Source organism: Schistocerca piceifrons, unplaced genomic scaffold (genome assembly GCF_021461385.2).
Source record: "Schistocerca piceifrons isolate TAMUIC-IGC-003096 unplaced genomic scaffold, iqSchPice1.1 HiC_scaffold_175, whole genome shotgun sequence".
NCBI classification, from domain to species: domain Eukaryota; kingdom Metazoa; phylum Arthropoda; class Insecta; order Orthoptera; family Acrididae; genus Schistocerca; species Schistocerca piceifrons.
The window spans coordinates 1-24,916 of NW_025727623.1; the positions used below are offsets into that span (position 1 = coordinate 1).

At 50.0% G+C, this 24,916-nt stretch overlaps 45 non-coding genes across 45 annotated transcripts; all 45 read left to right on the top strand.

Moving 5' to 3' along the window:
* Positions 1-434: 434 nt before the first annotated feature.
* Positions 435-516, top strand: Trnas-uga. The gene has a single exon. It is a non-coding gene; the product is annotated as a tRNA-Ser (tRNA).
* Positions 517-1,108: 592 nt separating this feature from the next.
* Trnaf-gaa lies at positions 1,109-1,181 on the top strand. Its single transcript has one exon. It is a non-coding gene; the product is annotated as a tRNA-Phe (tRNA).
* Positions 1,182-1,718: 537 nt separating this feature from the next.
* On the top strand, positions 1,719-1,791 carry Trnak-uuu. The gene has a single exon. It is a non-coding gene; the product is annotated as a tRNA-Lys (tRNA).
* A 123-nt stretch (positions 1,792-1,914) lies between these two features.
* Positions 1,915-1,996, top strand: Trnas-cga. The gene has a single exon. It is a non-coding gene; the product is annotated as a tRNA-Ser (tRNA).
* Positions 1,997-2,642: 646 nt separating this feature from the next.
* Trnas-uga lies at positions 2,643-2,724 on the top strand. The gene has a single exon. It is a non-coding gene; the product is annotated as a tRNA-Ser (tRNA).
* A 590-nt stretch (positions 2,725-3,314) lies between these two features.
* On the top strand, positions 3,315-3,387 carry Trnaf-gaa. The gene has a single exon. It is a non-coding gene; the product is annotated as a tRNA-Phe (tRNA).
* Positions 3,388-3,924: 537 nt separating this feature from the next.
* Positions 3,925-3,997, top strand: Trnak-uuu. The gene has a single exon. It is a non-coding gene; the product is annotated as a tRNA-Lys (tRNA).
* A 123-nt stretch (positions 3,998-4,120) lies between these two features.
* Trnas-cga lies at positions 4,121-4,202 on the top strand. Its single transcript has one exon. It is a non-coding gene; the product is annotated as a tRNA-Ser (tRNA).
* Positions 4,203-4,848: 646 nt separating this feature from the next.
* Positions 4,849-4,930, top strand: Trnas-uga. The gene has a single exon. It is a non-coding gene; the product is annotated as a tRNA-Ser (tRNA).
* A 590-nt stretch (positions 4,931-5,520) lies between these two features.
* Trnaf-gaa lies at positions 5,521-5,593 on the top strand. The gene has a single exon. It is a non-coding gene; the product is annotated as a tRNA-Phe (tRNA).
* Positions 5,594-6,130: 537 nt separating this feature from the next.
* Positions 6,131-6,203, top strand: Trnak-uuu. Its single transcript has one exon. It is a non-coding gene; the product is annotated as a tRNA-Lys (tRNA).
* Positions 6,204-6,326: 123 nt separating this feature from the next.
* Trnas-cga lies at positions 6,327-6,408 on the top strand. Its single transcript has one exon. It is a non-coding gene; the product is annotated as a tRNA-Ser (tRNA).
* Positions 6,409-7,054: 646 nt separating this feature from the next.
* Trnas-uga lies at positions 7,055-7,136 on the top strand. Its single transcript has one exon. It is a non-coding gene; the product is annotated as a tRNA-Ser (tRNA).
* Positions 7,137-7,726: 590 nt separating this feature from the next.
* On the top strand, positions 7,727-7,799 carry Trnaf-gaa. Its single transcript has one exon. It is a non-coding gene; the product is annotated as a tRNA-Phe (tRNA).
* A 537-nt stretch (positions 7,800-8,336) lies between these two features.
* Trnak-uuu lies at positions 8,337-8,409 on the top strand. The gene has a single exon. It is a non-coding gene; the product is annotated as a tRNA-Lys (tRNA).
* A 123-nt stretch (positions 8,410-8,532) lies between these two features.
* On the top strand, positions 8,533-8,614 carry Trnas-cga. The gene has a single exon. It is a non-coding gene; the product is annotated as a tRNA-Ser (tRNA).
* Positions 8,615-9,271: 657 nt separating this feature from the next.
* Positions 9,272-9,353, top strand: Trnas-uga. The gene has a single exon. It is a non-coding gene; the product is annotated as a tRNA-Ser (tRNA).
* Positions 9,354-9,943: 590 nt separating this feature from the next.
* Positions 9,944-10,016, top strand: Trnaf-gaa. Its single transcript has one exon. It is a non-coding gene; the product is annotated as a tRNA-Phe (tRNA).
* Positions 10,017-10,553: 537 nt separating this feature from the next.
* Trnak-uuu lies at positions 10,554-10,626 on the top strand. The gene has a single exon. It is a non-coding gene; the product is annotated as a tRNA-Lys (tRNA).
* Positions 10,627-10,749: 123 nt separating this feature from the next.
* On the top strand, positions 10,750-10,831 carry Trnas-cga. Its single transcript has one exon. It is a non-coding gene; the product is annotated as a tRNA-Ser (tRNA).
* A 646-nt stretch (positions 10,832-11,477) lies between these two features.
* Positions 11,478-11,559, top strand: Trnas-uga. Its single transcript has one exon. It is a non-coding gene; the product is annotated as a tRNA-Ser (tRNA).
* Positions 11,560-12,149: 590 nt separating this feature from the next.
* On the top strand, positions 12,150-12,222 carry Trnaf-gaa. Its single transcript has one exon. It is a non-coding gene; the product is annotated as a tRNA-Phe (tRNA).
* A 537-nt stretch (positions 12,223-12,759) lies between these two features.
* Positions 12,760-12,832, top strand: Trnak-uuu. The gene has a single exon. It is a non-coding gene; the product is annotated as a tRNA-Lys (tRNA).
* Positions 12,833-12,955: 123 nt separating this feature from the next.
* Positions 12,956-13,037, top strand: Trnas-cga. Its single transcript has one exon. It is a non-coding gene; the product is annotated as a tRNA-Ser (tRNA).
* Positions 13,038-13,683: 646 nt separating this feature from the next.
* Trnas-uga lies at positions 13,684-13,765 on the top strand. Its single transcript has one exon. It is a non-coding gene; the product is annotated as a tRNA-Ser (tRNA).
* Positions 13,766-14,355: 590 nt separating this feature from the next.
* Positions 14,356-14,428, top strand: Trnaf-gaa. Its single transcript has one exon. It is a non-coding gene; the product is annotated as a tRNA-Phe (tRNA).
* A 537-nt stretch (positions 14,429-14,965) lies between these two features.
* Positions 14,966-15,038, top strand: Trnak-uuu. Its single transcript has one exon. It is a non-coding gene; the product is annotated as a tRNA-Lys (tRNA).
* Positions 15,039-15,161: 123 nt separating this feature from the next.
* Trnas-cga lies at positions 15,162-15,243 on the top strand. The gene has a single exon. It is a non-coding gene; the product is annotated as a tRNA-Ser (tRNA).
* Positions 15,244-15,889: 646 nt separating this feature from the next.
* Trnas-uga lies at positions 15,890-15,971 on the top strand. Its single transcript has one exon. It is a non-coding gene; the product is annotated as a tRNA-Ser (tRNA).
* Positions 15,972-16,561: 590 nt separating this feature from the next.
* On the top strand, positions 16,562-16,634 carry Trnaf-gaa. Its single transcript has one exon. It is a non-coding gene; the product is annotated as a tRNA-Phe (tRNA).
* Positions 16,635-17,171: 537 nt separating this feature from the next.
* Positions 17,172-17,244, top strand: Trnak-uuu. Its single transcript has one exon. It is a non-coding gene; the product is annotated as a tRNA-Lys (tRNA).
* Positions 17,245-17,367: 123 nt separating this feature from the next.
* Trnas-cga lies at positions 17,368-17,449 on the top strand. The gene has a single exon. It is a non-coding gene; the product is annotated as a tRNA-Ser (tRNA).
* A 657-nt stretch (positions 17,450-18,106) lies between these two features.
* Positions 18,107-18,188, top strand: Trnas-uga. The gene has a single exon. It is a non-coding gene; the product is annotated as a tRNA-Ser (tRNA).
* Positions 18,189-18,778: 590 nt separating this feature from the next.
* On the top strand, positions 18,779-18,851 carry Trnaf-gaa. Its single transcript has one exon. It is a non-coding gene; the product is annotated as a tRNA-Phe (tRNA).
* A 537-nt stretch (positions 18,852-19,388) lies between these two features.
* Positions 19,389-19,461, top strand: Trnak-uuu. Its single transcript has one exon. It is a non-coding gene; the product is annotated as a tRNA-Lys (tRNA).
* A 123-nt stretch (positions 19,462-19,584) lies between these two features.
* Positions 19,585-19,666, top strand: Trnas-cga. Its single transcript has one exon. It is a non-coding gene; the product is annotated as a tRNA-Ser (tRNA).
* Positions 19,667-20,323: 657 nt separating this feature from the next.
* Trnas-uga lies at positions 20,324-20,405 on the top strand. Its single transcript has one exon. It is a non-coding gene; the product is annotated as a tRNA-Ser (tRNA).
* Positions 20,406-20,995: 590 nt separating this feature from the next.
* On the top strand, positions 20,996-21,068 carry Trnaf-gaa. The gene has a single exon. It is a non-coding gene; the product is annotated as a tRNA-Phe (tRNA).
* Positions 21,069-21,605: 537 nt separating this feature from the next.
* Positions 21,606-21,678, top strand: Trnak-uuu. Its single transcript has one exon. It is a non-coding gene; the product is annotated as a tRNA-Lys (tRNA).
* Positions 21,679-21,801: 123 nt separating this feature from the next.
* Positions 21,802-21,883, top strand: Trnas-cga. Its single transcript has one exon. It is a non-coding gene; the product is annotated as a tRNA-Ser (tRNA).
* Positions 21,884-22,540: 657 nt separating this feature from the next.
* On the top strand, positions 22,541-22,622 carry Trnas-uga. Its single transcript has one exon. It is a non-coding gene; the product is annotated as a tRNA-Ser (tRNA).
* Positions 22,623-23,212: 590 nt separating this feature from the next.
* Trnaf-gaa lies at positions 23,213-23,285 on the top strand. Its single transcript has one exon. It is a non-coding gene; the product is annotated as a tRNA-Phe (tRNA).
* A 537-nt stretch (positions 23,286-23,822) lies between these two features.
* On the top strand, positions 23,823-23,895 carry Trnak-uuu. Its single transcript has one exon. It is a non-coding gene; the product is annotated as a tRNA-Lys (tRNA).
* Positions 23,896-24,018: 123 nt separating this feature from the next.
* On the top strand, positions 24,019-24,100 carry Trnas-cga. The gene has a single exon. It is a non-coding gene; the product is annotated as a tRNA-Ser (tRNA).
* A 657-nt stretch (positions 24,101-24,757) lies between these two features.
* Trnas-uga lies at positions 24,758-24,839 on the top strand. The gene has a single exon. It is a non-coding gene; the product is annotated as a tRNA-Ser (tRNA).
* The last annotated feature ends 77 nt before the right edge of the window (positions 24,840-24,916 follow it).

Genomic DNA, 24,916 nt, shown 5'->3' on the forward strand with positions numbered 1-24,916 from the left:
GAACATTTCAGATTCTTTTTAAGAATCGCAATTTCAATCATTCGAGGTGAAGCAGTGGTGCAGCGTTTCTTTTCTTAAGATCTCGCAGCTGCTTGGAGGTATGTCCATCGTTTTAAGGCGCCAGAAAACTAGCGTCAGCGGTGCGTCAGTGGGAAGTCGGTGAAGTCGCCATTGGAGCCATAAGCCAGTAATTACGACATGCGAATCACTCGCACACCACGCAGCTGTACGATAATGCTCGTGCGTGGGCCCGCATAGCTGAGTCGGTAGAGCGTTAGGGTCCTGGGTTCAAGTCCCTGTCTGGGCAAAAATGACTACACTTTCGTAGCGGCTAATGGAAACCCTAGAGAAAAGAGTGAGGCCACGCCGTTTTGTGCCATCAGATTGCTTCTGAAGATGGCGGTTTCACTTGTCGGGAGTCGCTTCCGCCACCGGCAGTCGTGGCCGAGTGGTTAAGGCGTCTGACTTGAAATCAGATTCCCTCTGGGAGCGTAGGTTCGAGTCCTGCCGGCTGCGAAAATTTTCTCGCTCTCAAAAGGCGGACGTTCAGCTGCATCCTAGCAGTTGCGTCACTACTAAACACGTGGGTCACCAGCAATGTGCAGTGTTATTTGATCCAGGGCGCAGCGTTACAGTCGCGCCCAGAAGCCGCAGCTCATCTCCGCGTCTCACAGCCGTCCACCAGGTGTTAGTACAAGTGTCGCCTCACTGGGCAGTGCAGATGTGTCCATTTTAGCTTGCAGACGATGACATGTAGCAATTTATGAGCTAACGCAGGTGGAATGTTTTACCGTGCGTATCTGCTAGATACTGCCTCTCATACGGTGGAGAGGCTCACTCCTTCTCGTGTCTCGTTCTCTGCACACGAGTTGCCCCTCTGGCATCGATATAGCACGGGTTTGCTAGCGTCAGCGAAGTCAATATTACACGAATCGAGTCGACATGTTTGCTTGTTACGATGACGGAAGCAGAAGAAATGTGTGTGGAACTTCACTGCATCGCCTGCTCGCCTTTCAGCGCCCCTGTGTCTTATCAGACGAAGGTGACTGTGAAACTGGCAACGAGGCAGACGTGAACGAACACATGCAAATGGCCGCCTTGAACGTCAGCCGAAATAGCTCAGTTGGGAGAGCGTTAGACTGAAGATCTAAAGGTCCCTGGTTCGATCCCGGGTTTCGGCAGGTATTCATTTTGATGCGACGCCAATGGAATTACTCTGCGTTTGTGATAATGCAACTACCGCTGACAACAAAAATGACTCTCTCCTGTAGCTGTTCTGGTTGCCTAGTGCATGCCGTAAGAGGAACTCACTAGACAACTAACTCCCTTAGAAGCAAAAGGATTAAAAATATCCTACCGACTGCATTCCTTTTTCTGTGTCAGGTGGTGAAGAACGTCTTCAACGGAACCGTGAAATGAGCGAAAACGTGGGAAACATTGCATTCGAAATGCTTGTGAATTTTCCAATTGCCCAGTGAGTGTCGACAAAACACGTAAATTCTCTGCTCCAACGTATGAGACGTAACAACTGGTGCAATTTGTTGTTGCATCATGTGCCAGCAGTCTTCGATAGTGTGTTACGAGCTTAGCGCGATAAGTTTGTAGACAGCATTTAGGCGACGTTTTATTAGTAACAGCCCCATACAGCGATTGCACAACAGTAAAGGACATGAGTCAATGTATAGTTGTGCATCGTGGGAGGTTTCACAGCGTCGTGTGCCCGGATAGCTCAGTCGGTAGAGCGTTAGGCGTTTAAGCTAAGGGTCCAGGGTTCAAGTCCCTGTCCAGGTGGAGATTTTAATACTTTGGTAGCGATTCGTCTGGTAGCGCTGGAAACGTTACGGAAAATAATGCAGCTACGCCGTTTTCTGACACCACAGTGCTTTAAACGGTAGCAGTTGCACCGCGCTAACGGCAGTCGTGGCCGAGTGGTTAAGGCGTCCGACTCGAAATCAGATTCCCTGTGGGAGCGTAGGTTCGAATCCTACCGGCTGCGTGCGATTTTGCGTAAAGAGGAGCAAACATTTTCGCACACATGTGACATGCGTGGGCGAATGCGGGTGCAAACCAGTGACGCCATTCTCAACAAGACGAAAATTTCCGTTTTAAGAATACTGAGTTTTCGCGACGACCGCTGCTTACTGTGGCTATCGGTTCACCTCACACTGACGCTGGTACTGCAGCACAGATGTGCTCGAAAGTGATGGAGAGAGCGAACATTTCAGATTCTTTTTAAGAATCGCAATTTCAATCATTCGAGTGCGGCAAAAGCAGTGGTGCAGCGTTTCTTTTCTTAAGATCTCGCAGCTGCTTGGAGGTATGTCCATCGTTTTAAGGCGCCAGAAAACTAGCGTCAGCGGGAAGTCGGTGAAGTCGCCATTGGAGCCATAAGCCAGTAATTACGACATGCGAATCACTCGCACACCACGCAGCTGTACGATAATGCTCGTGCGTGGGCCCGCATAGCTGAGTCGGTAGAGCGTTAGGGTCCTGGGTTCAAGTCCCTGTCTGGGCAAAAATGACTACACTTTCGTAGCGGCTAATGGAAACCCTAGAGAAAAGAGTGAGGCCACGCCGTTTTGTGCCATCAGATTGCTTCTGAAGATGGCGGTTTCACTTGTCGGGAGTCGCTTCCGCCACCGGCAGTCGTGGCCGAGTGGTTAAGGCGTCTGACTTGAAATCAGATTCCCTCTGGGAGCGTAGGTTCGAGTCCTGCCGGCTGCGAAAATTTTCTCGCTCTCAAAAGGCGGACGTTCAGCTGCATCCTAGCAGTTGCGTCACTACTAAACACGTGGGTCACCAGCAATGTGCAGTGTTATTTGATCCAGGGCGCAGCGTTACAGTCGCGCCCAGAAGCCGCAGCTCATCTCCGCGTCTCACAGCCGTCCACCAGGTGTTAGTACAAGTGTCGCCTCACTGGGCAGTGCAGATGTGTCCATTTTAGCTTGCAGACGATGACATGTAGCAATTTATGAGCTAACGCAGGTGGAATGTTTTACCGTGCGTATCTGCTAGATACTGCCTCTCATACGGTGGAGAGGCTCACTCCTTCTCGTGTCTCGTTCTCTGCACACGAGTTGCCCCTGGCATCGATATAGCACGGGTTTGCTAGCGTCAGCGAAGTCAATATTACACGAATCGAGTCGACATGTTTGCTTGTTACGATGACGGAAGCAGAAGAAATGTGTGTGGAACTTCACTGCATCGCCTGCTCGCCTTTCAGCGCCCCTGTGTCTTATCAGACGAAGGTGACTGTGAAACTGGCAACGAGGCAGACGTGAACGAACACATGCAAATGGCCGCCTTGAACGTCAGCCGAAATAGCTCAGTTGGGAGAGCGTTAGACTGAAGATCTAAAGGTCCCTGGTTCGATCCCGGGTTTCGGCAGGTATTCATTTTGATGCGACGCCAATGGAATTACTCTGCGTTTGTGATAATGCAACTACCGCTGACAACAAAAATGACTCTCTCCTGTAGCTGTTCTGGTTGCCTAGTGCATGCCGTAAGAGGAACTCACTAGACAACTAACTCCCTTAGAAGCAAAAGGATTAAAAATATCCTACCGACTGCATTCCTTTTTCTGTGTCAGGTGGTGAAGAACGTCTTCAACGGAACCGTGAAATGAGCGAAAACGTGGGAAACATTGCATTCGAAATGCTTGTGAATTTTCCAATTGCCCAGTGAGTGTCGACAAAACACGTAAATTCTCTGCTCCAACGTATGAGACGTAACAACTGGTGCAATTTGTTGTTGCATCATGTGCCAGCAGTCTTCGATAGTGTGTTACGAGCTTAGCGCGATAAGTTTGTAGACAGCATTTAGGCGACGTTTTATTAGTAACAGCCCCATACAGCGATTGCACAACAGTAAAGGACATGAGTCAATGTATAGTTGTGCATCGTGGGAGGTTTCACAGCGTCGTGTGCCCGGATAGCTCAGTCGGTAGAGCGTTAGGCGTTTAAGCTAAGGGTCCAGGGTTCAAGTCCCTGTCCAGGTGGAGATTTTAATACTTTGGTAGCGATTCGTCTGGTAGCGCTGGAAACGTTACGGAAAATAATGCAGCTACGCCGTTTTCTGACACCACAGTGCTTTAAACGGTAGCAGTTGCACCGCGCTAACGGCAGTCGTGGCCGAGTGGTTAAGGCGTCCGACTCGAAATCAGATTCCCTGTGGGAGCGTAGGTTCGAATCCTACCGGCTGCGTGCGATTTTGCGTAAAGAGGAGCAAACATTTTCGCACACATGTGACATGCGTGGGCGAATGCGGGTGCAAACCAGTGACGCCATTCTCAACAAGACGAAAATTTCCGTTTTAAGAATACTGAGTTTTCGCGACGACCGCTGCTTACTGTGGCTATCGGTTCACCTCACACTGACGCTGGTACTGCAGCACAGATGTGCTCGAAAGTGATGGAGAGAGCGAACATTTCAGATTCTTTTTAAGAATCGCAATTTCAATCATTCGAGTGCGGCAAAAGCAGTGGTGCAGCGTTTCTTTTCTTAAGATCTCGCAGCTGCTTGGAGGTATGTCCATCGTTTTAAGGCGCCAGAAAACTAGCGTCAGCGGGAAGTCGGTGAAGTCGCCATTGGAGCCATAAGCCAGTAATTACGACATGCGAATCACTCGCACACCACGCAGCTGTACGATAATGCTCGTGCGTGGGCCCGCATAGCTGAGTCGGTAGAGCGTTAGGGTCCTGGGTTCAAGTCCCTGTCTGGGCAAAAATGACTACACTTTCGTAGCGGCTAATGGAAACCCTAGAGAAAAGAGTGAGGCCACGCCGTTTTGTGCCATCAGATTGCTTCTGAAGATGGCGGTTTCACTTGTCGGGAGTCGCTTCCGCCACCGGCAGTCGTGGCCGAGTGGTTAAGGCGTCTGACTTGAAATCAGATTCCCTCTGGGAGCGTAGGTTCGAGTCCTGCCGGCTGCGAAAATTTTCTCGCTCTCAAAAGGCGGACGTTCAGCTGCATCCTAGCAGTTGCGTCACTACTAAACACGTGGGTCACCAGCAATGTGCAGTGTTATTTGATCCAGGGCGCAGCGTTACAGTCGCGCCCAGAAGCCGCAGCTCATCTCCGCGTCTCACAGCCGTCCACCAGGTGTTAGTACAAGTGTCGCCTCACTGGGCAGTGCAGATGTGTCCATTTTAGCTTGCAGACGATGACATGTAGCAATTTATGAGCTAACGCAGGTGGAATGTTTTACCGTGCGTATCTGCTAGATACTGCCTCTCATACGGTGGAGAGGCTCACTCCTTCTCGTGTCTCGTTCTCTGCACACGAGTTGCCCCTGGCATCGATATAGCACGGGTTTGCTAGCGTCAGCGAAGTCAATATTACACGAATCGAGTCGACATGTTTGCTTGTTACGATGACGGAAGCAGAAGAAATGTGTGTGGAACTTCACTGCATCGCCTGCTCGCCTTTCAGCGCCCCTGTGTCTTATCAGACGAAGGTGACTGTGAAACTGGCAACGAGGCAGACGTGAACGAACACATGCAAATGGCCGCCTTGAACGTCAGCCGAAATAGCTCAGTTGGGAGAGCGTTAGACTGAAGATCTAAAGGTCCCTGGTTCGATCCCGGGTTTCGGCAGGTATTCATTTTGATGCGACGCCAATGGAATTACTCTGCGTTTGTGATAATGCAACTACCGCTGACAACAAAAATGACTCTCTCCTGTAGCTGTTCTGGTTGCCTAGTGCATGCCGTAAGAGGAACTCACTAGACAACTAACTCCCTTAGAAGCAAAAGGATTAAAAATATCCTACCGACTGCATTCCTTTTTCTGTGTCAGGTGGTGAAGAACGTCTTCAACGGAACCGTGAAATGAGCGAAAACGTGGGAAACATTGCATTCGAAATGCTTGTGAATTTTCCAATTGCCCAGTGAGTGTCGACAAAACACGTAAATTCTCTGCTCCAACGTATGAGACGTAACAACTGGTGCAATTTGTTGTTGCATCATGTGCCAGCAGTCTTCGATAGTGTGTTACGAGCTTAGCGCGATAAGTTTGTAGACAGCATTTAGGCGACGTTTTATTAGTAACAGCCCCATACAGCGATTGCACAACAGTAAAGGACATGAGTCAATGTATAGTTGTGCATCGTGGGAGGTTTCACAGCGTCGTGTGCCCGGATAGCTCAGTCGGTAGAGCGTTAGGCGTTTAAGCTAAGGGTCCAGGGTTCAAGTCCCTGTCCAGGTGGAGATTTTAATACTTTGGTAGCGATTCGTCTGGTAGCGCTGGAAACGTTACGGAAAATAATGCAGCTACGCCGTTTTCTGACACCACAGTGCTTTAAACGGTAGCAGTTGCACCGCGCTAACGGCAGTCGTGGCCGAGTGGTTAAGGCGTCCGACTCGAAATCAGATTCCCTGTGGGAGCGTAGGTTCGAATCCTACCGGCTGCGTGCGATTTTGCGTAAAGAGGAGCAAACATTTTCGCACACATGTGACATGCGTGGGCGAATGCGGGTGCAAACCAGTGACGCCATTCTCAACAAGACGAAAATTTCCGTTTTAAGAATACTGAGTTTTCGCGACGACCGCTGCTTACTGTGGCTATCGGTTCACCTCACACTGACGCTGGTACTGCAGCACAGATGTGCTCGAAAGTGATGGAGAGAGCGAACATTTCAGATTCTTTTTAAGAATCGCAATTTCAATCATTCGAGTGCGGCAAAAGCAGTGGTGCAGCGTTTCTTTTCTTAAGATCTCGCAGCTGCTTGGAGGTATGTCCATCGTTTTAAGGCGCCAGAAAACTAGCGTCAGCGGGAAGTCGGTGAAGTCGCCATTGGAGCCATAAGCCAGTAATTACGACATGCGAATCACTCGCACACCACGCAGCTGTACGATAATGCTCGTGCGTGGGCCCGCATAGCTGAGTCGGTAGAGCGTTAGGGTCCTGGGTTCAAGTCCCTGTCTGGGCAAAAATGACTACACTTTCGTAGCGGCTAATGGAAACCCTAGAGAAAAGAGTGAGGCCACGCCGTTTTGTGCCATCAGATTGCTTCTGAAGATGGCGGTTTCACTTGTCGGGAGTCGCTTCCGCCACCGGCAGTCGTGGCCGAGTGGTTAAGGCGTCTGACTTGAAATCAGATTCCCTCTGGGAGCGTAGGTTCGAGTCCTGCCGGCTGCGAAAATTTTCTCGCTCTCAAAAGGCGGACGTTCAGCTGCATCCTAGCAGTTGCGTCACTACTAAACACGTGGGTCACCAGCAATGTGCAGTGTTATTTGATCCAGGGCGCAGCGTTACAGTCGCGCCCAGAAGCCGCAGCTCATCTCCGCGTCTCACAGCCGTCCACCAGGTGTTAGTACAAGTGTCGCCTCACTGGGCAGTGCAGATGTGTCCATTTTAGCTTGCAGACGATGACATGTAGCAATTTATGAGCTAACGCAGGTGGAATGTTTTACCGTGCGTATCTGCTAGATACTGCCTCTCATACGGTGGAGAGGCTCACTCCTTCTCGTGTCTCGTTCTCTGCACACGAGTTGCCCCTGGCATCGATATAGCACGGGTTTGCTAGCGTCAGCGAAGTCAATATTACACGAATCGAGTCGACATGTTTGCTTGTTACGATGACGGAAGCAGAAGAAATGTGTGTGGAACTTCACTGCATCGCCTGCTCGCCTTTCAGCGCCCCTGTGTCTTATCAGACGAAGGTGACTGTGAAACTGGCAACGAGGCAGACGTGAACGAACACATGCAAATGGCCGCCTTGAACGTCAGCCGAAATAGCTCAGTTGGGAGAGCGTTAGACTGAAGATCTAAAGGTCCCTGGTTCGATCCCGGGTTTCGGCAGGTATTCATTTTGATGCGACGCCAATGGAATTACTCTGCGTTTGTGATAATGCAACTACCGCTGACAACAAAAATGACTCTCTCCTGTAGCTGTTCTGGTTGCCTAGTGCATGCCGTAAGAGGAACTCACTAGACAACTAACTCCCTTAGAAGCAAAAGGATTAAAAATATCCTACCGACTGCATTCCTTTTTCTGTGTCAGGTGGTGAAGAACGTCTTCAACGGAACCGTGAAATGAGCGAAAACGTGGGAAACATTGCATTCGAAATGCTTGTGAATTTTCCAATTGCCCAGTGAGTGTCGACAAAACACGTAAATTCTCTGCTCCAACGTATGAGACGTAACAACTGGTGCAATTTGTTGTTGCATCATGTGCCAGCAGTCTTCGATAGTGTGTTACGAGCTTAGCGCGATAAGTTTGTAGACAGCATTTAGGCGACGTTTTATTAGTAACAGCCCCATACAGCGATTGCACAACAGTAAAGGACATGAGTCAATGTATAGTTGTGCATCGTGGGAGGTTTCACAGCGTCGTGTGCCCGGATAGCTCAGTCGGTAGAGCGTTAGGCGTTTAAGCTAAGGGTCCAGGGTTCAAGTCCCTGTCCAGGTGGAGATTTTAATACTTTGGTAGCGATTCGTCTGGTAGCGCTGGAAACGTTACGGAAAATAATGCAGCTACGCCGTTTTCTGACACCACAGTGCTTTAAACGGTAGCAGTTGCACCGCGCTAACGGCAGTCGTGGCCGAGTGGTTAAGGCGTCCGACTCGAAATCAGATTCCCTGTGGGAGCGTAGGTTCGAATCCTACCGGCTGCGTGCGATTTTGCGTAAAGAGGAGCAAACATTTTCGCACACATGTGACATGCGTGGGCGAATGCGGGTGCAAACCAGTGACGCCATTCTCAACAAGACGAAAATTTCCGTTTTAAGAATACTGAGTTTTCGCGACGACCGCTGCTTACTGTGGCTATCGGTTCACCTCACACTGACGCTGGTACTGCAGCACAGATGTGCTCGAAAGTGATGGAGAGAGCGAACATTTCAGATTCTTTTTAAGAATCGCAATTTCAATCATTCGAGTGCGGCAAAAGCAGTGGTGCAGCGTTTCTTTTCTTAAGATCTCGCAGCTGCTTGGAGGTATGTCCATCGTTTTAAGGCGCCAGAAAACTAGCGTCAGCGGTGCGTCAGTGGGAAGTCGGTGAAGTCGCCATTGGAGCCATAAGCCAGTAATTACGACATGCGAATCACTCGCACACCACGCAGCTGTACGATAATGCTCGTGCGTGGGCCCGCATAGCTGAGTCGGTAGAGCGTTAGGGTCCTGGGTTCAAGTCCCTGTCTGGGCAAAAATGACTACACTTTCGTAGCGGCTAATGGAAACCCTAGAGAAAAGAGTGAGGCCACGCCGTTTTGTGCCATCAGATTGCTTCTGAAGATGGCGGTTTCACTTGTCGGGAGTCGCTTCCGCCACCGGCAGTCGTGGCCGAGTGGTTAAGGCGTCTGACTTGAAATCAGATTCCCTCTGGGAGCGTAGGTTCGAGTCCTGCCGGCTGCGAAAATTTTCTCGCTCTCAAAAGGCGGACGTTCAGCTGCATCCTAGCAGTTGCGTCACTACTAAACACGTGGGTCACCAGCAATGTGCAGTGTTATTTGATCCAGGGCGCAGCGTTACAGTCGCGCCCAGAAGCCGCAGCTCATCTCCGCGTCTCACAGCCGTCCACCAGGTGTTAGTACAAGTGTCGCCTCACTGGGCAGTGCAGATGTGTCCATTTTAGCTTGCAGACGATGACATGTAGCAATTTATGAGCTAACGCAGGTGGAATGTTTTACCGTGCGTATCTGCTAGATACTGCCTCTCATACGGTGGAGAGGCTCACTCCTTCTCGTGTCTCGTTCTCTGCACACGAGTTGCCCCTGGCATCGATATAGCACGGGTTTGCTAGCGTCAGCGAAGTCAATATTACACGAATCGAGTCGACATGTTTGCTTGTTACGATGACGGAAGCAGAAGAAATGTGTGTGGAACTTCACTGCATCGCCTGCTCGCCTTTCAGCGCCCCTGTGTCTTATCAGACGAAGGTGACTGTGAAACTGGCAACGAGGCAGACGTGAACGAACACATGCAAATGGCCGCCTTGAACGTCAGCCGAAATAGCTCAGTTGGGAGAGCGTTAGACTGAAGATCTAAAGGTCCCTGGTTCGATCCCGGGTTTCGGCAGGTATTCATTTTGATGCGACGCCAATGGAATTACTCTGCGTTTGTGATAATGCAACTACCGCTGACAACAAAAATGACTCTCTCCTGTAGCTGTTCTGGTTGCCTAGTGCATGCCGTAAGAGGAACTCACTAGACAACTAACTCCCTTAGAAGCAAAAGGATTAAAAATATCCTACCGACTGCATTCCTTTTTCTGTGTCAGGTGGTGAAGAACGTCTTCAACGGAACCGTGAAATGAGCGAAAACGTGGGAAACATTGCATTCGAAATGCTTGTGAATTTTCCAATTGCCCAGTGAGTGTCGACAAAACACGTAAATTCTCTGCTCCAACGTATGAGACGTAACAACTGGTGCAATTTGTTGTTGCATCATGTGCCAGCAGTCTTCGATAGTGTGTTACGAGCTTAGCGCGATAAGTTTGTAGACAGCATTTAGGCGACGTTTTATTAGTAACAGCCCCATACAGCGATTGCACAACAGTAAAGGACATGAGTCAATGTATAGTTGTGCATCGTGGGAGGTTTCACAGCGTCGTGTGCCCGGATAGCTCAGTCGGTAGAGCGTTAGGCGTTTAAGCTAAGGGTCCAGGGTTCAAGTCCCTGTCCAGGTGGAGATTTTAATACTTTGGTAGCGATTCGTCTGGTAGCGCTGGAAACGTTACGGAAAATAATGCAGCTACGCCGTTTTCTGACACCACAGTGCTTTAAACGGTAGCAGTTGCACCGCGCTAACGGCAGTCGTGGCCGAGTGGTTAAGGCGTCCGACTCGAAATCAGATTCCCTGTGGGAGCGTAGGTTCGAATCCTACCGGCTGCGTGCGATTTTGCGTAAAGAGGAGCAAACATTTTCGCACACATGTGACATGCGTGGGCGAATGCGGGTGCAAACCAGTGACGCCATTCTCAACAAGACGAAAATTTCCGTTTTAAGAATACTGAGTTTTCGCGACGACCGCTGCTTACTGTGGCTATCGGTTCACCTCACACTGACGCTGGTACTGCAGCACAGATGTGCTCGAAAGTGATGGAGAGAGCGAACATTTCAGATTCTTTTTAAGAATCGCAATTTCAATCATTCGAGTGCGGCAAAAGCAGTGGTGCAGCGTTTCTTTTCTTAAGATCTCGCAGCTGCTTGGAGGTATGTCCATCGTTTTAAGGCGCCAGAAAACTAGCGTCAGCGGGAAGTCGGTGAAGTCGCCATTGGAGCCATAAGCCAGTAATTACGACATGCGAATCACTCGCACACCACGCAGCTGTACGATAATGCTCGTGCGTGGGCCCGCATAGCTGAGTCGGTAGAGCGTTAGGGTCCTGGGTTCAAGTCCCTGTCTGGGCAAAAATGACTACACTTTCGTAGCGGCTAATGGAAACCCTAGAGAAAAGAGTGAGGCCACGCCGTTTTGTGCCATCAGATTGCTTCTGAAGATGGCGGTTTCACTTGTCGGGAGTCGCTTCCGCCACCGGCAGTCGTGGCCGAGTGGTTAAGGCGTCTGACTTGAAATCAGATTCCCTCTGGGAGCGTAGGTTCGAGTCCTGCCGGCTGCGAAAATTTTCTCGCTCTCAAAAGGCGGACGTTCAGCTGCATCCTAGCAGTTGCGTCACTACTAAACACGTGGGTCACCAGCAATGTGCAGTGTTATTTGATCCAGGGCGCAGCGTTACAGTCGCGCCCAGAAGCCGCAGCTCATCTCCGCGTCTCACAGCCGTCCACCAGGTGTTAGTACAAGTGTCGCCTCACTGGGCAGTGCAGATGTGTCCATTTTAGCTTGCAGACGATGACATGTAGCAATTTATGAGCTAACGCAGGTGGAATGTTTTACCGTGCGTATCTGCTAGATACTGCCTCTCATACGGTGGAGAGGCTCACTCCTTCTCGTGTCTCGTTCTCTGCACACGAGTTGCCCCTGGCATCGATATAGCACGGGTTTGCTAGCGTCAGCGAAGTCAATATTACACGAATCGAGTCGACATGTTTGCTTGTTACGATGACGGAAGCAGAAGAAATGTGTGTGGAACTTCACTGCATCGCCTGCTCGCCTTTCAGCGCCCCTGTGTCTTATCAGACGAAGGTGACTGTGAAACTGGCAACGAGGCAGACGTGAACGAACACATGCAAATGGCCGCCTTGAACGTCAGCCGAAATAGCTCAGTTGGGAGAGCGTTAGACTGAAGATCTAAAGGTCCCTGGTTCGATCCCGGGTTTCGGCAGGTATTCATTTTGATGCGACGCCAATGGAATTACTCTGCGTTTGTGATAATGCAACTACCGCTGACAACAAAAATGACTCTCTCCTGTAGCTGTTCTGGTTGCCTAGTGCATGCCGTAAGAGGAACTCACTAGACAACTAACTCCCTTAGAAGCAAAAGGATTAAAAATATCCTACCGACTGCATTCCTTTTTCTGTGTCAGGTGGTGAAGAACGTCTTCAACGGAACCGTGAAATGAGCGAAAACGTGGGAAACATTGCATTCGAAATGCTTGTGAATTTTCCAATTGCCCAGTGAGTGTCGACAAAACACGTAAATTCTCTGCTCCAACGTATGAGACGTAACAACTGGTGCAATTTGTTGTTGCATCATGTGCCAGCAGTCTTCGATAGTGTGTTACGAGCTTAGCGCGATAAGTTTGTAGACAGCATTTAGGCGACGTTTTATTAGTAACAGCCCCATACAGCGATTGCACAACAGTAAAGGACATGAGTCAATGTATAGTTGTGCATCGTGGGAGGTTTCACAGCGTCGTGTGCCCGGATAGCTCAGTCGGTAGAGCGTTAGGCGTTTAAGCTAAGGGTCCAGGGTTCAAGTCCCTGTCCAGGTGGAGATTTTAATACTTTGGTAGCGATTCGTCTGGTAGCGCTGGAAACGTTACGGAAAATAATGCAGCTACGCCGTTTTCTGACACCACAGTGCTTTAAACGGTAGCAGTTGCACCGCGCTAACGGCAGTCGTGGCCGAGTGGTTAAGGCGTCCGACTCGAAATCAGATTCCCTGTGGGAGCGTAGGTTCGAATCCTACCGGCTGCGTGCGATTTTGCGTAAAGAGGAGCAAACATTTTCGCACACATGTGACATGCGTGGGCGAATGCGGGTGCAAACCAGTGACGCCATTCTCAACAAGACGAAAATTTCCGTTTTAAGAATACTGAGTTTTCGCGACGACCGCTGCTTACTGTGGCTATCGGTTCACCTCACACTGACGCTGGTACTGCAGCACAGATGTGCTCGAAAGTGATGGAGAGAGCGAACATTTCAGATTCTTTTTAAGAATCGCAATTTCAATCATTCGAGTGCGGCAAAAGCAGTGGTGCAGCGTTTCTTTTCTTAAGATCTCGCAGCTGCTTGGAGGTATGTCCATCGTTTTAAGGCGCCAGAAAACTAGCGTCAGCGGGAAGTCGGTGAAGTCGCCATTGGAGCCATAAGCCAGTAATTACGACATGCGAATCACTCGCACACCACGCAGCTGTACGATAATGCTCGTGCGTGGGCCCGCATAGCTGAGTCGGTAGAGCGTTAGGGTCCTGGGTTCAAGTCCCTGTCTGGGCAAAAATGACTACACTTTCGTAGCGGCTAATGGAAACCCTAGAGAAAAGAGTGAGGCCACGCCGTTTTGTGCCATCAGATTGCTTCTGAAGATGGCGGTTTCACTTGTCGGGAGTCGCTTCCGCCACCGGCAGTCGTGGCCGAGTGGTTAAGGCGTCTGACTTGAAATCAGATTCCCTCTGGGAGCGTAGGTTCGAGTCCTGCCGGCTGCGAAAATTTTCTCGCTCTCAAAAGGCGGACGTTCAGCTGCATCCTAGCAGTTGCGTCACTACTAAACACGTGGGTCACCAGCAATGTGCAGTGTTATTTGATCCAGGGCGCAGCGTTACAGTCGCGCCCAGAAGCCGCAGCTCATCTCCGCGTCTCACAGCCGTCCACCAGGTGTTAGTACAAGTGTCGCCTCACTGGGCAGTGCAGATGTGTCCATTTTAGCTTGCAGACGATGACATGTAGCAATTTATGAGCTAACGCAGGTGGAATGTTTTACCGTGCGTATCTGCTAGATACTGCCTCTCATACGGTGGAGAGGCTCACTCCTTCTCGTGTCTCGTTCTCTGCACACGAGTTGCCCCTGGCATCGATATAGCACGGGTTTGCTAGCGTCAGCGAAGTCAATATTACACGAATCGAGTCGACATGTTTGCTTGTTACGATGACGGAAGCAGAAGAAATGTGTGTGGAACTTCACTGCATCGCCTGCTCGCCTTTCAGCGCCCCTGTGTCTTATCAGACGAAGGTGACTGTGAAACTGGCAACGAGGCAGACGTGAACGAACACATGCAAATGGCCGCCTTGAACGTCAGCCGAAATAGCTCAGTTGGGAGAGCGTTAGACTGAAGATCTAAAGGTCCCTGGTTCGATCCCGGGTTTCGGCAGGTATTCATTTTGATGCGACGCCAATGGAATTACTCTGCGTTTGTGATAATGCAACTACCGCTGACAACAAAAATGACTCTCTCCTGTAGCTGTTCTGGTTGCCTAGTGCATGCCGTAAGAGGAACTCACTAGACAACTAACTCCCTTAGAAGCAAAAGGATTAAAAATATCCTACCGACTGCATTCCTTTTTCTGTGTCAGGTGGTGAAGAACGTCTTCAACGGAACCGTGAAATGAGCGAAAACGTGGGAAACATTGCATTCGAAATGCTTGTGAATTTTCCAATTGCCCAGTGAGTGTCGACAAAACACGTAAATTCTCTGCTCCAACGTATGAGACGTAACAACTGGTGCAATTTGTTGTTGCATCATGTGCCAGCAGTCTTCGATAGTGTGTTACGAGCTTAGCGCGATAAGTTTGTAGACAGCATTTAGGCGACGTTTTATTAGTAACAGCCCCATACAGCGATTGCACAACAGTAAAGGACATGAGTCAATGTATAGTTGTGCATCGTGGGAGGTTTCACAGCGTCGTGTGCCCGGATAGCTCAGTCGGTAGAGCGTTAGGCGTTTAAGCTAAGGGTCCAGGGTTCAAGTCCCTGTCCAGGTGGAGATTTTAATACTTTGGTAGCGATTCGTCTGGTAGCGCTGGAAACGTTACGGAAAATAATGCAGCTACGCCGTTTTCTGACACCACAGTGCTTTAAACGGTAGCAGTTGCACCGCGCTAACGGCAGTCGTGGCCGAGTGGTTAAGGCGTCCGACTCGAAATCAGATTCCCTGTGGGAGCGTAGGTTCGAATCCTACCGGCTGCGTGCGATTTTGCGTAAAGAGGAGCAAACATTTTCGCACACATGTGACATGCGTGGGCGAATGCGGGTGCAAACCAGTGACGCCATTCTCAACAAGACGAAAATTTCCGTTTTAAGAATACTGAGTTTTCGCGACGACCGCTGCTTACTGTGGCTATCGGTTCACCTCACACTGACGCTGGTACTGCAGCACAGATGTGCTCGAAAGTGATGGAGAGAGCGAACATTTCAGATTCTTTTTAAGAATCGCAATTTCAATCATTCGAGTGCGGCAAAAGCAGTGGTGCAGCGTTTCTTTTCTTAAGATCTCGCAGCTGCTTGGAGGTATGTCCATCGTTTTAAGGCGCCAGAAAACTAGCGTCAGCGGGAAGTCGGTGAAGTCGCCATTGGAGCCATAAGCCAGTAATTACGACATGCGAATCACTCGCACACCACGCAGCTGTACGATAATGCTCGTGCGTGGGCCCGCATAGCTGAGTCGGTAGAGCGTTAGGGTCCTGGGTTCAAGTCCCTGTCTGGGCAAAAATGACTACACTTTCGTAGCGGCTAATGGAAACCCTAGAGAAAAGAGTGAGGCCACGCCGTTTTGTGCCATCAGATTGCTTCTGAAGATGGCGGTTTCACTTGTCGGGAGTCGCTTCCGCCACCGGCAGTCGTGGCCGAGTGGTTAAGGCGTCTGACTTGAAATCAGATTCCCTCTGGGAGCGTAGGTTCGAGTCCTGCCGGCTGCGAAAATTTTCTCGCTCTCAAAAGGCGGACGTTCAGCTGCATCCTAGCAGTTGCGTCACTACTAAACACGTGGGTCACCAGCAATGTGCAGTGTTATTTGATCCAGGGCGCAGCGTTACAGTCGCGCCCAGAAGCCGCAGCTCATCTCCGCGTCTCACAGCCGTCCACCAGGTGTTAGTACAAGTGTCGCCTCACTGGGCAGTGCAGATGTGTCCATTTTAGCTTGCAGACGATGACATGTAGCAATTTATGAGCTAACGCAGGTGGAATGTTTTACCGTGCGTATCTGCTAGATACTGCCTCTCATACGGTGGAGAGGCTCACTCCTTCTCGTGTCTCGTTCTCTGCACACGAGTTGCCCCTGGCATCGATATAGCACGGGTTTGCTAGCGTCAGCGAAGTCAATATTACACGAATCGAGTCGACATGTTTGCTTGTTACGATGACGGAAGCAGAAGAAATGTGTGTGGAACTTCACTGCATCGCCTGCTCGCCTTTCAGCGCCCCTGTGTCTTATCAGACGAAGGTGACTGTGAAACTGGCAACGAGGCAGACGTGAACGAACACATGCAAATGGCCGCCTTGAACGTCAGCCGAAATAGCTCAGTTGGGAGAGCGTTAGACTGAAGATCTAAAGGTCCCTGGTTCGATCCCGGGTTTCGGCAGGTATTCATTTTGATGCGACGCCAATGGAATTACTCTGCGTTTGTGATAATGCAACTACCGCTGACAACAAAAATGACTCTCTCCTGTAGCTGTTCTGGTTGCCTAGTGCATGCCGTAAGAGGAACTCACTAGACAACTAACTCCCTTAGAAGCAAAAGGATTAAAAATATCCTACCGACTGCATTCCTTTTTCTGTGTCAGGTGGTGAAGAACGTCTTCAACGGAACCGTGAAATGAGCGAAAACGTGGGAAACATTGCATTCGAAATGCTTGTGAATTTTCCAATTGCCCAGTGAGTGTCGACAAAACACGTAAATTCTCTGCTCCAACGTATGAGACGTAACAACTGGTGCAATTTGTTGTTGCATCATGTGCCAGCAGTCTTCGATAGTGTGTTACGAGCTTAGCGCGATAAGTTTGTAGACAGCATTTAGGCGACGTTTTATTAGTAACAGCCCCATACAGCGATTGCACAACAGTAAAGGACATGAGTCAATGTATAGTTGTGCATCGTGGGAGGTTTCACAGCGTCGTGTGCCCGGATAGCTCAGTCGGTAGAGCGTTAGGCGTTTAAGCTAAGGGTCCAGGGTTCAAGTCCCTGTCCAGGTGGAGATTTTAATACTTTGGTAGCGATTCGTCTGGTAGCGCTGGAAACGTTACGGAAAATAATGCAGCTACGCCGTTTTCTGACACCACAGTGCTTTAAACGGTAGCAGTTGCACCGCGCTAACGGCAGTCGTGGCCGAGTGGTTAAGGCGTCCGACTCGAAATCAGATTCCCTGTGGGAGCGTAGGTTCGAATCCTACCGGCTGCGTGCGATTTTGCGTAAAGAGGAGCAAACATTTTCGCACACATGTGACATGCGTGGGCGAATGCGGGTGCAAACCAGTGACGCCATTCTCAACAAGACGAAAATTTCCGTTTTAAGAATACTGAGTTTTCGCGACGACCGCTGCTTACTGTGGCTATCGGTTCACCTCACACTGACGCTGGTACTGCAGCACAGATGTGCTCGAAAGTGATGGAGAGAGCGAACATTTCAGATTCTTTTTAAGAATCGCAATTTCAATCATTCGAGTGCGGCAAAAGCAGTGGTGCAGCGTTTCTTTTCTTAAGATCTCGCAGCTGCTTGGAGGTATGTCCATCGTTTTAAGGCGCCAGAAAACTAGCGTCAGCGGTGCGTCAGTGGGAAGTCGGTGAAGTCGCCATTGGAGCCATAAGCCAGTAATTACGACATGCGAATCACTCGCACACCACGCAGCTGTACGATAATGCTCGTGCGTGGGCCCGCATAGCTGAGTCGGTAGAGCGTTAGGGTCCTGGGTTCAAGTCCCTGTCTGGGCAAAAATGACTACACTTTCGTAGCGGCTAATGGAAACCCTAGAGAAAAGAGTGAGGCCACGCCGTTTTGTGCCATCAGATTGCTTCTGAAGATGGCGGTTTCACTTGTCGGGAGTCGCTTCCGCCACCGGCAGTCGTGGCCGAGTGGTTAAGGCGTCTGACTTGAAATCAGATTCCCTCTGGGAGCGTAGGTTCGAGTCCTGCCGGCTGCGAAAATTTTCTCGCTCTCAAAAGGCGGACGTTCAGCTGCATCCTAGCAGTTGCGTCACTACTAAACACGTGGGTCACCAGCAATGTGCAGTGTTATTTGATCCAGGGCGCAGCGTTACAGTCGCGCCCAGAAGCCGCAGCTCATCTCCGCGTCTCACAGCCGTCCACCAGGTGTTAGTACAAGTGTCGCCTCACTGGGCAGTGCAGATGTGTCCATTTTAGCTTGCAGACGATGACATGTAGCAATTTATGAGCTAACGCAGGTGGAATGTTTTACCGTGCGTATCTGCTAGATACTGCCTCTCATACGGTGGAGAGGCTCACTCCTTCTCGTGTCTCGTTCTCTGCACACGAGTTGCCCCTGGCATCGATATAGCACGGGTTTGCTAGCGTCAGCGAAGTCAATATTACACGAATCGAGTCGACATGTTTGCTTGTTACGATGACGGAAGCAGAAGAAATGTGTGTGGAACTTCACTGCATCGCCTGCTCGCCTTTCAGCGCCCCTGTGTCTTATCAGACGAAGGTGACTGTGAAACTGGCAACGAGGCAGACGTGAACGAACACATGCAAATGGCCGCCTTGAACGTCAGCCGAAATAGCTCAGTTGGGAGAGCGTTAGACTGAAGATCTAAAGGTCCCTGGTTCGATCCCGGGTTTCGGCAGGTATTCATTTTGATGCGACGCCAATGGAATTACTCTGCGTTTGTGATAATGCAACTACCGCTGACAACAAAAATGACTCTCTCCTGTAGCTGTTCTGGTTGCCTAGTGCATGCCGTAAGAGGAACTCACTAGACAACTAACTCCCTTAGAAGCAAAAGGATTAAAAATATCCTACCGACTGCATTCCTTTTTCTGTGTCAGGTGGTGAAGAACGTCTTCAACGGAACCGTGAAATGAGCGAAAACGTGGGAAACATTGCATTCGAAATGCTTGTGAATTTTCCAATTGCCCAGTGAGTGTCGACAAAACACGTAAATTCTCTGCTCCAACGTATGAGACGTAACAACTGGTGCAATTTGTTGTTGCATCATGTGCCAGCAGTCTTCGATAGTGTGTTACGAGCTTAGCGCGATAAGTTTGTAGACAGCATTTAGGCGACGTTTTATTAGTAACAGCTCCATACAGCGATTGCACAACAGTAAAGGACATGAGTCAATGTATAGTTGTGCATCGTGGGAGGTTTCACAGCGTCGTGTGCCCGGATAGCTCAGTCGGTAGAGCGTTAGGCGTTTAAGCTAAGGGTCCAGGGTTCAAGTCCCTGTCCAGGTGGAGATTTTAATACTTTGGTAGCGATTCGTCTGGTAGCGCTGGAAACGTTACGGAAAATAATGCAGCTACGCCGTTTTCTGACACCACAGTGCTTTAAACGGTAGCAGTTGCACCGCGCTAACGGCAGTCGTGGCCGAGTGGTTAAGGCGTCCGACTCGAAATCAGATTCCCTGTGGGAGCGTAGGTTCGAATCCTACCGGCTGCGTGCGATTTTGCGTAAAGAGGAGCAAACATTTTCGCACACATGTGACATGCGTGGGCGAATGCGGGTGCAAACCAGTGACGCCATTCTCAACAAGACGAAAATTTCCGTTTTAAGAATACTGAGTTTTCGCGACGACCGCTGCTTACTGTGGCTATCGGTTCACCTCACACTGACGCTGGTACTGCAGCACAGATGTGCTCGAAAGTGATGGAGAGAGCGAACATTTCAGATTCTTTTTAAGAATCGCAATTTCAATCATTCGAGTGCGGCAAAAGCAGTGGTGCAGCGTTTCTTTTCTTAAGATCTCGCAGCTGCTTGGAGGTATGTCCATCGTTTTAAGGCGCCAGAAAACTAGCGTCAGCGGTGCGTCAGTGGGAAGTCGGTGAAGTCGCCATTGGAGCCATAAGCCAGTAATTACGACATGCGAATCACTCGCACACCACGCAGCTGTACGATAATGCTCGTGCGTGGGCCCGCATAGCTGAGTCGGTAGAGCGTTAGGGTCCTGGGTTCAAGTCCCTGTCTGGGCAAAAATGACTACACTTTCGTAGCGGCTAATGGAAACCCTAGAGAAAAGAGTGAGGCCACGCCGTTTTGTGCCATCAGATTGCTTCTGAAGATGGCGGTTTCACTTGTCGGGAGTCGCTTCCGCCACCGGCAGTCGTGGCCGAGTGGTTAAGGCGTCTGACTTGAAATCAGATTCCCTCTGGGAGCGTAGGTTCGAGTCCTGCCGGCTGCGAAAATTTTCTCGCTCTCAAAAGGCGGACGTTCAGCTGCATCCTAGCAGTTGCGTCACTACTAAACACGTGGGTCACCAGCAATGTGCAGTGTTATTTGATCCAGGGCGCAGCGTTACAGTCGCGCCCAGAAGCCGCAGCTCATCTCCGCGTCTCACAGCCGTCCACCAGGTGTTAGTACAAGTGTCGCCTCACTGGGCAGTGCAGATGTGTCCATTTTAGCTTGCAGACGATGACGTGTAGCAATTTATGAGCTAACGCAGGTGGAATGTTTTACCGTGCGTATCTGCTAGATACTGCCTCTCATACGGTGGAGAGGCTCACTCCTTCTCGTGTCTCGTTCTCTGCACACGAGTTGCCCCTGGCATCGATATAGCACGGGTTTGCTAGCGTCAGCGAAGTCAATATTACACGAATCGAGTCGACATGTTTGCTTGTTACGATGACGGAAGCAGAAGAAATGTGTGTGGAACTTCACTGCATCGCCTGCTCGCCTTTCAGCGCCCCTGTGTCTTATCAGACGAAGGTGACTGTGAAACTGGCAACGAGGCAGACGTGAACGAACACATGCAAATGGCCGCCTTGAACGTCAGCCGAAATAGCTCAGTTGGGAGAGCGTTAGACTGAAGATCTAAAGGTCCCTGGTTCGATCCCGGGTTTCGGCAGGTATTCATTTTGATGCGACGCCAATGGAATTACTCTGCGTTTGTGATAATGCAACTACCGCTGACAACAAAAATGACTCTCTCCTGTAGCTGTTCTGGTTGCCTAGTGCATGCCGTAAGAGGAACTCACTAGACAACTAACTCCCTTAGAAGCAAAAGGATTAAAAATATCCTACCGACTGCATTCCTTTTTCTGTGTCAGGTGGTGAAGAACGTCTTCAACGGAACCGTGAAATGAGCGAAAACGTGGGAAACATTGCATTCGAAATGCTTGTGAATTTTCCAATTGCCCAGTGAGTGTCGACAAAACACGTAAATTCTCTGCTCCAACGTATGAGACGTAACAACTGGTGCAATTTGTTGTTGCATCATGTGCCAGCAGTCTTCGATAGTGTGTTACGAGCTTAGCGCGATAAGTTTGTAGACAGCATTTAGGCGACGTTTTATTAGTAACAGCCCCATACAGCGATTGCACAACAGTAAAGGACATGAGTCAATGTATAGTTGTGCATCGTGGGAGGTTTCACAGCGTCGTGTGCCCGGATAGCTCAGTCGGTAGAGCGTTAGGCGTTTAAGCTAAGGGTCCAGGGTTCAAGTCCCTGTCCAGGTGGAGATTTTAATACTTTGGTAGCGATTCGTCTGGTAGCGCTGGAAACGTTACGGAAAATAATGCAGCTACGCCGTTTTCTGACACCACAGTGCTTTAAACGGTAGCAGTTGCACCGCGCTAACGGCAGTCGTGGCCGAGTGGTTAAGGCGTCCGACTCGAAATCAGATTCCCTGTGGGAGCGTAGGTTCGAATCCTACCGGCTGCGTGCGATTTTGCGTAAAGAGGAGCAAACATTTTCGCACACATGTGACATGCGTGGGCGAATGCGGGTGCAAACCAGTGACGCCATTCTCAACAAGACGAAAATTTCCGTTTTAAGAATACTGAGTTTTCGCGACGACCGCTGCTTACTGTGGCTATCGGTTCACCTCACACTGACGCTGGTACTGCAGCACAGATGTGCTCGAAAGTGATGGAGAGAGCGAACATTTCAGATTCTTTTTAAGAATCGCAATTTCAATCATTCGAGTGCGGCAAAAGCAGTGGTGCAGCGTTTCTTTTCTTAAGATCTCGCAGCTGCTTGGAGGTATGTCCATCGTTTTAAGGCGCCAGAAAACTAGCGTCAGCGGTGCGTCAGTGGGAAGTCGGTGAAGTCGCCATTGGAGCCATAAGCCAGTAATTACGACATGCGAATCACTCGCACACCACGCAGCTGTACGATAATGCTCGTGCGTGGGCCCGCATAGCTGAGTCGGTAGAGCGTTAGGGTCCTGGGTTCAAGTCCCTGTCTGGGCAAAAATGACTACACTTTCGTAGCGGCTAATGGAAACCCTAGAGAAAAGAGTGAGGCCACGCCGTTTTGTGCCATCAGATTGCTTCTGAAGATGGCGGTTTCACTTGTCGGGAGTCGCTTCCGCCACCGGCAGTCGTGGCCGAGTGGTTAAGGCGTCTGACTTGAAATCAGATTCCCTCTGGGAGCGTAGGTTCGAGTCCTGCCGGCTGCGAAAATTTTCTCGCTCTCAAAAGGCGGACGTTCAGCTGCATCCTAGCAGTTGCGTCACTACTAAACACGTGGGTCACCAGCAATGTGCAGTGTTATTTGATCCAGGGCGCAGCGTTACAGTCGCGCCCAGAAGCCGCAGCTCATCTCCGCGTCTCACAGCCGTCCACCAGGTGTTAGTACAAGTGTCGCCTCACTGGGCAGTGCAGATGTGTCCATTTTAGCTTGCAGACGATGACATGTAGCAATTTATGAGCTAACGCAGGTGGAATGTTTTACCGTGCGTATCTGCTAGATACTGCCTCTCATACGGTGGAGAGGCTCACTCCTTCTCGTGTCTCGTTCTCTGCACACGAGTTGCCCCTGGCATCGATATAGCACGGGTTTGCTAGCGTCAGCGAAGTCAATATTACACGAATCGAGTCGACATGTTTGCTTGTTACGATGACGGAAGCAGAAGAAATGTGTGTGGAACTTCACTGCATCGCCTGCTCGCCTTTCAGCGCCCCTGTGTCTTATCAGACGAAGGTGACTGTGAAACTGGCAACGAGGCAGACGTGAACGAACACATGCAAATGGCCGCCTTGAACGTCAGCCGAAATAGCTCAGTTGGGAGAGCGTTAGACTGAAGATCTAAAGGTCCCTGGTTCGATCCCGGGTTTCGGCAGGTATTCATTTTGATGCGACGCCAATGGAATTACTCTGCGTTTGTGATAATGCAACTACCGCTGACAACAAAAATGACTCTCTCCTGTAGCTGTTCTGGTTGCCTAGTGCATGCCGTAAGAGGAACTCACTAGACAACTAACTCCCTTAGAAGCAAAAGGATTAAAAATATCCTACCGACTGCATTCCTTTTTCTGTGTCAGGTGGTGAAGAACGTCTTCAACGGAACCGTGAAATGAGCGAAAACGTGGGAAACATTGCATTCGAAATGCTTGTGAATTTTCCAATTGCCCAGTGAGTGTCGACAAAACACGTAAATTCTCTGCTCCAACGTATGAGACGTAACAACTGGTGCAATTTGTTGTTGCATCATGTGCCAGCAGTCTTCGATAGTGTGTTACGAGCTTAGCGCGATAAGTTTGTAGACAGCATTTAGGCGACGTTTTATTAGTAACAGCCCCATACAGCGATTGCACAACAGTAAAGGACATGAGTCAATGTATAGTTGTGCATCGTGGGAGGTTTCACAGCGTCGTGTGCCCGGATAGCTCAGTCGGTAGAGCGTTAGGCGTTTAAGCTAAGGGTCCAGGGTTCAAGTCCCTGTCCAGGTGGAGATTTTAATACTTTGGTAGCGATTCGTCTGGTAGCGCTGGAAACGTTACGGAAAATAATGCAGCTACGCCGTTTTCTGACACCACAGTGCTTTAAACGGTAGCAGTTGCACCGCGCTAACGGCAGTCGTGGCCGAGTGGTTAAGGCGTCCGACTCGAAATCAGATTCCCTGTGGGAGCGTAGGTTCGAATCCTACCGGCTGCGTGCGATTTTGCGTAAAGAGGAGCAAACATTTTCGCACACATGTGACATGCGTGGGCGAATGCGGGTGCAAACCAGTGACGCCATTCTCAACAAGACGAAAATTTCCGTTTTAAGAATACTGAGTTTTCGCGACGACCGCTGCTTACTGTGGCTATCGGTTCACCTCACACTGACGCTGGTACTGCAGCACAGATGTGCTCGAAAGTGATGGAGAGAGCGAACATTTCAGATTCTTTTTAAGAATCGCAATTTCAATCATTCGAGTGCGGCAAAAGCAGTGGTGCAGCGTTTCTTTTCTTAAGATCTCGCAGCTGCTTGGAGGTATGTCCATCGTTTTAAGGCGCCAGAAAACTAGCGTCAGCGGTGCGTCAGTGGGAAGTCGGTGAAGTCGCCATTGGAGCCATAAGCCAGTAATTACGACATGCGAATCACTCGCACACCACGCAGCTGTACGATAATGCTCGTGCGTGGGCCCGCATAGCTGAGTCGGTAGAGCGTTAGGGTCCTGGGTTCAAGTCCCTGTCTGGGCAAAAATGACTACACTTTCGTAGCGGCTAATGGAAACCCTAGAGAAAAGAGTGAGGCCACGCCGTTTTGTGCCATCAGATTGCTTCTGAAGATGGCGGTTTCACTTGTCGGGAGTCGCTTCCGCCACCGGCAGTCGTGGCCGAGTGGTTAAGGCGTCTGACTTGAAATCAGATTCCCTCTGGGAGCGTAGGTTCGAGTCCTGCCGGCTGCGAAAATTTTCTCGCTCTCAAAAGGCGGACGTTCAGCTGCATCCTAGCAGTTGCGTCACTACTAAACACGTGGGTCACC